Source organism: Chrysochloris asiatica, unplaced genomic scaffold, assembly GCF_000296735.1.
Source record: "Chrysochloris asiatica unplaced genomic scaffold, ChrAsi1.0 scaffold00057, whole genome shotgun sequence".
Classification (NCBI taxonomy): domain Eukaryota; kingdom Metazoa; phylum Chordata; class Mammalia; order Afrosoricida; family Chrysochloridae; genus Chrysochloris; species Chrysochloris asiatica.
In genome coordinates this window covers 17,755,081-17,764,211 of record NW_006408575.1, presented here as the reverse complement: position 1 = coordinate 17,764,211, position 9,131 = coordinate 17,755,081, and the positions used below count along the sequence as shown (strand labels likewise).

The window sequence follows — 9,131 nt, the reverse complement described above, 5'->3', positions numbered from 1 at the left end:
TAACCTCAGAAACCCTATACAGGACCACCGTGAGTTGGAACCAACTCCATGGCACACAACCACCTCTAGAAAAATTTACTACCATGTGATATTGTTCAATGATTGCAATATTCCATTGGATCACCTCACTTTGGAATGGGCACAAATATGAATTTCTTCCAATCAGTTGGTCAGGTAACTGTCTTCCAAATTTCTTGGCCTAGATGACTGAGTACCTCCAGGGTTGCACAGGTTTGTTGAAAGATTTCTATTTGTATGCTGTCAATTCCTGGGGCTTTGTTTTTTTGCCAATGCCTTCAATGTAGAGTTTTTTTTTTCTTTAATACCACTGGTTCTTGATCATATGCTACTTCTTGAAATGGATGAACATCAGCCATTTATTTTTGTTACACTGACTCTGTGTATACCTTCCATTTTCTTTTGACGCTTTCTGCATCATTCAGTATTTTGCCCATAGTATCCTTTAATACTTCTGCAGTTCTTCCAGTCTGACAGATGCTGAGCATGTTCTTCCTTTTTGGTTTTCTAACTCCAGGTCTTTGCACATTTCATTATAATACTTGACTTTGTTTTTTCAAGCTTTCTGTTTAGCTTTCCATTTGCTTTAGCATCTCTACACTGGAGAGCAAATTTCACAGAGTTTCTTCTGATATCCATTTTGGTCTTTTCTGTCTTTCCTGTATTTTAAAAGGCCTTTTGCTTTCTTCATGTAGGAAGATTTCGATGCCATCCCATAACTCTTGTGGTCTTTGTTCATTGGTGTCCAATACATCAAATTTTTTTCTTGAAATGGTCTCTTAATTCAGATGAGATGTATTCCAGGTCACATTCCAGTTCTCATGAACTTGTTTTACTTTTCTTCAGCTTTAGCCTGAACTGGTATATAAGCAATTGGTGGTCTGTTCCACAGTCAACCCCTGCCTTGTTTTGGCTGATGATACAGAGCTTCTCCATCCTCTCTTCCCACAGAAGGCGTCAATTTAGTTCCTGTATATCCCATCCAGTGAGGTCTATGTATATAGTTGTCTTTTATTATATTTAAAGAAGGTCTTTGCAATGAACAAACTGTTGGTCTTACAGAATTTTATCACAGGACAGCCATTGCAGTACACTGAGCTCCATAGAGACAGCACTGGGCCAGGCAGAGCCGGAGGGCACTGGGCAGACTCTGCTTCACAGATGGACAAAAAGACTACCTAACATGGGCAAAGAACATCTTAAGAAGCCGAGAGGCAAAATGTCATCCTATGCATTTTTTGTGCAAACCTGTCAAAAGGAGCACAAGAAGAAGCACACAATCTTCAGTCAGCTTCTCAAAATTTTCCCAAGAAGTGCTCAGAGCAGTGGAAGACCACTTCTGATAAAGAGAAAAGTTGAAGACATGACAGAGGCAGACAAGGCCCACTATGAAAAAGAAATGAAAACCTATATCCTACCTAAAAGAGAGACAAAAAAGTTCAAGGATCCCAATGCACCCAAGAGGCCTCCTTCGGCCTTCTTGTTTTGTTCAGAGATCAAAGGCAAGCATCCTGACCTTATCCATTGGTGATGTTGCAAAGAAACTGGGAGAAATATGGAATAATACCACGGCCCATGAAAAGCAGCCTTATGAGAAGAAGGCCGCTAAGATGAGAAGAGAAATACGAAAAGTATATCATTCTGATAGCATACGGGTTACGAATTGAGCTGTGAGTCTCAAGGTCAGCAGTTCAAAATTACCAGCTGTTCCGCAGGAGAAAGATGAGGCTTTCTGTTCCCGTAAAGATATACAGCCTCGGAAACCCTGTACAGGGTTGCTACGAGTCGGAACCAACTCAACGGCACACCACACCACCTACCGGGCTAAAAGAAAGCCCCACGCAGCCAAAAAGAGAGCCTTCAAGGTTAAGAAAAAGAAGGAAGAGGAGGAAGATGAAGAGGAGACAGAGGATGAAGATGAAAAAAAATGATCATGATTATGAATAAGTTGGTTCTAGCCCAGTTTGTTTTTTCTTGTCTATAAAACATTTAATCCCCTGTACACAACTCACTCCTTTTGAAGAAAAAAAAAATGAAATGTAAGGTTGTGTAAGATTTGTTTTTAAACTATACAGTGTCTTTTTTTGTATAGTTAACACACCACCGAATGTGCCTTTAGCTAGCCTTGTCCTGGTGGTATTTTCAGTCGCCAATAACCTTGCCTGGTAAAGTATTTGTTGTTGTTAATTGCCTTCGAGTCGGTTCCGACCCATACCGACCCTGTACGGGGTTTCCGAGGGTGTAAATCTTTACGGGAGTAGAAAGCCTCATCTTTCTCCCGCGGAGCAGCTGGTAGTTTCGAACCGCTGACCTTAAGGTTCGCAGCCCGATTCGTAACCACTACGCTACCAGAGCTAGGGGGTTGTAAATTGGCATGGAAATTTAAAGCAGGTTCTTGTTGGTGCCCAGCACAAATATGCTATATATGAGGATGGTAGTTTTGGTTTTGTTTGGGGTTTTTTTTCTTTTTTCATCTTCAGTTGTCTGATAGAGCATATATGAAATAATTTTTCTGTTAATTGAATACCACTCTGTAATTGCCAACAAAAAAAGTTGCAGCTGTTTTGTTGCCATTCTGAATGCTTCTAAGTAAATACAAATTTTTTTATTTAAAAAAAAAAATTCTAGCATAGGATGTCCAATATCATTTCTATCTCCAAGACCATATTCCCAACTACTGATCCTTCTTTGTTTCCAACTGTCGCATTCCAATCACCAGTAATTATCAATGATTCTTGATTGCATGTCTAATCAATTTCAGATTGAAGAAGTTGATGGAATTCTCGAATTCCATCAGCATTGGCATTAGTGGTATTAACTGGTCATCCTTGTGGTGATAGTGTGCCACCGAGTTGGTTTCAACTCACAGTGAACGTATAAAGTTTCTGAGCAAGTAAATCTTTATCGGAGCAGACATCTTTCTCCTGTGAAGTGACTGGTAGATTTGAACTACTGGTCCTGAGGTTAGCAGCACAATGAATAACTACTACACTACCAGGGCTCCTTGGTCTTCCTTGTAGGCATGTGGATATCATTCTATCACATCAACATTGTACTTTAAGATAAGGAGTTGAATTGCTCTTTTAAAAAAAACAACTTTTTATTGTGAATTGAGTGAGAGTTTATAGATTCAATCATCAGTTTTACATTAAACAAATCACACACTTCATTTCATTTCAATAATTATAATCCTCTCCATGTAACATGAGTTATCCTTCCTGTGATTCTTGTCTCCATTTCAGCCTCCTTCCAAGCCCTTCTGAACTTTATCCTTAGCTAAATGCTACCCTTTTGACCTTAAATGGCTGTCCATTCCAAGTGAACATAGCTTACTTATTGTACTAGCATGGTGCTGCAGGATAATGTGCTGGACTGCAAGGTCAGTTTGAGCCACAAGGTCAGCAGTTCAAACACACTAGCTGCTCCTCTATACAGGATTGCTTGCTATGGGTTGGAACTGACTCAACAGCACTTAACAACAATATATAACTATCTACCACATGACTGAAAATTGAGGACACAAAGGTGATTCAGTTCTAGACCTGAAGTGTGACCCTTCTAGACCTGAAGAGTGACTGCAGCAGGTACCTCCAGGTTCTTTCTAACCAGTAATTCTGGTCTTTTTTATAATTTATTCTACATTTTCTCCCACTCTAACCAGGACCTTCGAAGGCAATCCCTTTCAGAAGTTGGTAGTGGTAGCTGGGCACCATCTAGTTCATCTGGTCTTGGGGTCATGGAGATTGATGATGAAATGACGACGCTTTATGATGCCGAATAGGACGCCATTTCTCTTCACTGTGTCATTCCCAGCAGAGTAAACTATATGACTGTCCAATTCAAAATGGCCAATACCAGTCCATTTCAACTCACTTATGCATAGGAGTCGTGGTGTGGCACTGTGGGTTAATGCGCCAGACTGCAAAGCAGTTTGAACTGCAAGGTTGGCGGTTAAAGCTCACCAGCTGCTCATCAGAAACCCTATACGGGGTCGCTATGGGTCGGAATTGACTCAATGGCACTGCACAACAACAACAACAATGTATAGGATAGCAATCTTTATACATTCCATTTCATTTTGGACAACTTCCAATTTTCCTAGATTCATGCATTCCGAGTTCTACCTATTAATGAATATGTACAGCTGTTTCTTCCCATTTTCAATCATGTCACATCAGCAAATTAAGGTCCAATAAACTTTCCTCCATTCATATAATTTAGGTCAACTCTACTTTGAGGAGGCAGCTCTTCTCTAGTCATATTTTGAGTGTCTTCCAACCCAAGGGACTCATCTTCCAACACTATATCTGACAATGTTCCACTGCTATTCATAAGGATTTCAGTAGCAACCATTTAGAAGTGATTCCCTCCTTATTCTGTCTAGTCTGTCTTAGTCTGGAACCTAAAACATTTTCTGCTGAAACTTGCCCACCGTGGGTGACTCTGCTGGCATATAAAATACCAGTGGCATAGCTTCCCGCATCACAGTAACACACAAGCCACTACAGTAAGACAAACGATGGAAACATATCTGTTGTTGTTAAGTGCCATCAAGTTGGTTCTAATTCACAGCAAACCTGTATAGGGTTTCCAATGAGCAGCTAGCGAGTTTGAATCATCAACCTTGTGGTTCAAACCTACCTTTTTGTCCAGTGCTTTAGCCCACAGCACCACAACAAGAGGAACTTTTTTTTGCAACCACTGGTCCAAGCCCAAGTTGCCCTGTTGGTGTAGTGGGTTAAGTGATGGGCTGATAACTGTAAGGCTGGTGGTTCAAACCCAATAAATTCCCTACATGAGAAAGATGAGGCTGTCTGCTCCCATAAAGACTTAGTCTCAGAAACCCTGGGGAGCAGTTACACACTGTCCTATAAGTTCCATATGAGTCAGAATCAACTTGAAGGCAGCAAGTTTGTTTGGTTTGATTTGGTTCAAATGCACACCACTGACTAGCTAGGCTAGTCAAGATAGAGAGGAGCCAAAAAAAAAGATAGAGAGGAGCAGATGTTTTGCATTTCTGGTGCTTTGGTGATAATCTGAAATAAGAATCTTCAAGCCTAGGGCTGGAATATAGGTAAGAGGTGGTACTTCCTCACACACAGTACTTTTGAGGCTGCAGTAGGTTTGGCCAAGAGAGACCTAAATCCCCAGGGAGCCTTAGCAACAGCTCCCACAGTGAGGTTAGACACTATGCCAAACACCTTGAATTGAGTTCCAGAAACTGTTGCCATTTTCCTGAGCTGTATAAGCCATAAGATCAAACAAAGTTCAGAAGGGACCCTTCCTTCTCTGCCCTCCCCACCTACCATACACACATACATTATTTTTAGCTGCTGTCCAGTCAACCCCAACTCATGGCAATCCCACTCGTGAAAGAACAAAATGCTGTCCCATCCTGTGACATTCCATGAGGAGTGGTGAACTGGACAATTGAGTTCCAGTTATAATAGGGTTTTCAATTCAGTGATTTTTGGAAATTGATCACTAGGCCTTTCTTTTTAGCTTGACTTAGTCTAGCAGCTCCACTGTACCCTGCTCAGCATTATAGCTGCACAATGGCAGGCAGGTGGTAGCTGCACATGAGGTACATTGGCTAGGAATCAAACCCAGGTCTCCCATAGAGAAGATAACAATTCTACTGCTGAGCCCCCGGCAAACCCCTCCACAAACCACATAACTGGTAGCATCTGCAGTGTGAGTCTTGGCAAGTATGCCCATGAGCTAGATTTAATATCTTTAAAGTAATGTAAAGGCATGATGGTGGTATGCTGCGGAGTTGGTTCTGACTCATAGCAACTCTGTGTAGGGTTTCCAAGGCTGTAAATATTTACGGGAGCAGAAAACCACATCTTGGTTTATATCCCACTTCATGAAATAAATTGTGCCTCCTATAACACATTTCCCACTGCTGCACAGAAAAAAATCAAACACTGCCTTTCATGTAAATTTCCATTTCTTAGACTCCTGGTGTGGTGATGTAGGATCTGCACTGGAGTGCAAACCACAAGGTCAGCAATTCAAACCCACCAGCTGCTCCTCGGAAATCCTATACAGGAGCTCCATGAGTCTGACCTGACTCAACAACACTCACCAACAATTAAAATATTAAAATGTTTCCCTGTTTTTACCTCCTATTTCCCAACATCTTTTCTATCATTTACTTCTTTATACTTTAGGCAGTTCTTCACTAGTTCCTTTCACACACTTAGTTGCTTTACTGTCTCCCCTGTTCTAGAGAGCATCATTTCCATAAAAAAAAGCATTTTCCTCCCTCCAGACAACATTTACAGAATGCCAGAAAGCTTCCCAGCACCATGCAAGATGCCAAGGACAGTAACAGGGATATATGTGGGTACTGTCCTTTAGTAGCTCACAGTCTAGAATACGGGTTGGAAAACTAACACCCATGGGCCAAATCCTTCCCACAGCATGTTTTGTAAATAAAGTTTCATTAAAACACTGCCATGGGAGAGAACAACCAAGATGGTGGATCAGGTCGAAATGCAGTGAGGACCTCCATCAGCAAAAACACAGAATACTGGACCAAGCAGATTCAGAGGATGGTGCTAGAACACTGAACCAAATACAAAGGAATATTTAGAAGCTTGGAAGGCTTACAGCTACGGGAATTTGTAACAGAAGCAAGAAATCCATGCCTTTCTATTTCAAGATGCTCAGGTGCTCCCAGAGCCACCATCTTAGGAGAGAACAAGTGGGGGAAGGATCAGAGAAGCCATGATCACCTGACAGAATCGCGGAGATAAAGGTGTGGACACTCTTTTTTTTGGTATCTGTTCATTAGTCTCTCACTGTCTGCACACCTACCTCCATTCTGGTGACTAGAGGGGGTGCCTGACCTAGTGGACATGCCACTCCCACCCCCAGAGGGTTCTACTATGCATTCACACAGATCTCCTCAAAATTTAAAGTGACATTGTCCACTTAAAACCAAACAGCCAGAGCCAGCCCTGAACTGTTTATAACTAGAAAAAAGGCCTAAATAGGGATTGTGGAGCACGACAAAGAAACTAAAAAGGAAATAGGCCAAAAATTAAATCCTGAATTATGTCACAATGACCAACAGTGGCATCTTGAAACTTCTCAGGAAGAAGGGGGAAAAGTGAAGCCCATCTCCTGATCGCATCTACTTGAAGGCAATCAGAAAGCATAAAAAATATCAAACTACACACCCATCTAAGTATTAAGGCCACAGATAACTCCTGAATATGCCCAAAAACAGAAGCAAATGACCATATCAGCACATGTCCAGAAACAAGATAAAGTGACTGAGGCAAATGAGCTTGAAGTAGACCTACACTCCATACTGGAACATGGGCAGGCTTTGGAAATGCCAGAGAAGGAATTCAGAAAAATGATTATAAAATGTATCAAAACACTTTACAGTGGAGTTGAGAAAAATAAGGAAGAAGTCAGGAAAGCGCTACAGGAACAATCAAATAAAATAAAATAGACACAGCATTAGAAACAATTCAAAACCTACAAAGAGTCCCAAATGATTAATAATAGAATATCAGAAATGGAGCTCTGGTAGTGCAGTGGTTATGAAACAGACTGTGAACAACTAGGTCAGCAGTTCAAAACTACCAGCTGTTCTGCAGGAGAAAGATGAGGCTTTCTGCTCACATAAATATTTACAGCCTTGGAAACCCTGTATAGGGTCGCTATGAGTCAGAACCGACTCCATGGCACATGACAACAACAACAACATCGGAAATGGACAATACACTGAAAGGGCAAAAGAGTAGAATTGAAGAGTTAGAAGCCAGAACTAGTGAACTAGAAGATAAATCTCTAAACACTAACAAGATAGAAGAGCAAACACAAAAAAAAGGATTAAAAAAATCTGAAGAAGGCCTAAGATTCATGTTGGACAACATGAAGAGGAATAACTTTAGAATGATTGGCATTCCAGAACAGGAAGAATCGCACAGTCCACAGAGGAGATAGTTGAAGAGCTTCTGGAAGAACATTTCCCTAACATATGGAAAAGTGAAAAGATAAGCATTCAAGAAACTCAACAAACTCCAGGAAAGATAGACCCTAAAAGACAATCACCAAGACATATAATAATCAAATATTCCAAAATCAAAGATAAGGACAGAATCCTGAAAGCATCTAGGAAAAAGAGAAGTGTAACAAACAAAGGCAAGCAATCAGATTAAGTTCAGATCTCTCAATAGAAACCATGCAGGCAAGAAGGTAATGGGGAGACAGATATAAAACCCTGAAGGAAAAAGAACTACCACCCAAGAATCCTCTACCCAGCAAAGCTGTCAATCAAATATAATTGTCTAATCAAAATATTACAGGATAAACAGAAGCTAAGGGATTTTTCCAAAGCCAATCCTGCTATGCAAAACATCCTAAAGGAAGTTCTGTTGACTGAGAACCAACAAGACCAAACAACAACTACAGAATGACATACATGGCAGCATCACCCTGAACTCAATCGACAAATGGAAGAGTCAAGAACAGAATAAAATTATAAGAACAGAGGATCTGGGAGGTCGGTCTATGATCAAAACAATCCCAATGTGAAAGAAGGTAAACACAAAGGAACAGAGATCCAGGTGGTGGGAAGGTCAGGTAGATTACAGGATAAAATAGACTGTTTTAAATGGAGGGAAGAGTTAATAAATAGCTTCGAACCTTAAGGTCAGCGGTTCGAAACTACCAGCCGCTCCGCGGGAGAAAGATGAGGCTTTCTACTCCCGTAAAGATTTACACCCTCGGAAACCCTGTACAGGGTCGCTATGGGTCGGACCCGACTCGATGGCACTTAACAACAACAACAACAACAACCACAACAGTGGGGTTGGCAGGCGGGGTTTAGTTCGGGAAGGGCAATACAAGAAGGGGGAGGAGGAGGAAGAACAACATAGATAGGGAAACACTGAGACAGGTTTGTATGGCGTAAGTGAGACAGAGGTAAATAGTGATGCATGCTCAACCTTGGAACAACAGGGCTCTGTGATACAGGGATCTAGGCATATCTTGAAGAGGGGAAATAATACTAAAATGCTTGACTGTCTTATGAATATTGCTTTCCCTTGCCTACCATTGTAAAATAGACACTTGAGTGGGATAGAAAG

General features: G+C 41.2%; 1 pseudogene; it reads left to right on the top strand.

The window, feature by feature from the left end:
• The first annotated feature begins 1,201 nt into the window (after positions 1-1,201).
• On the top strand, positions 1,202-8,910 carry LOC102825872 (annotated as a pseudogene).
• The last annotated feature ends 221 nt before the right edge of the window (positions 8,911-9,131 follow it).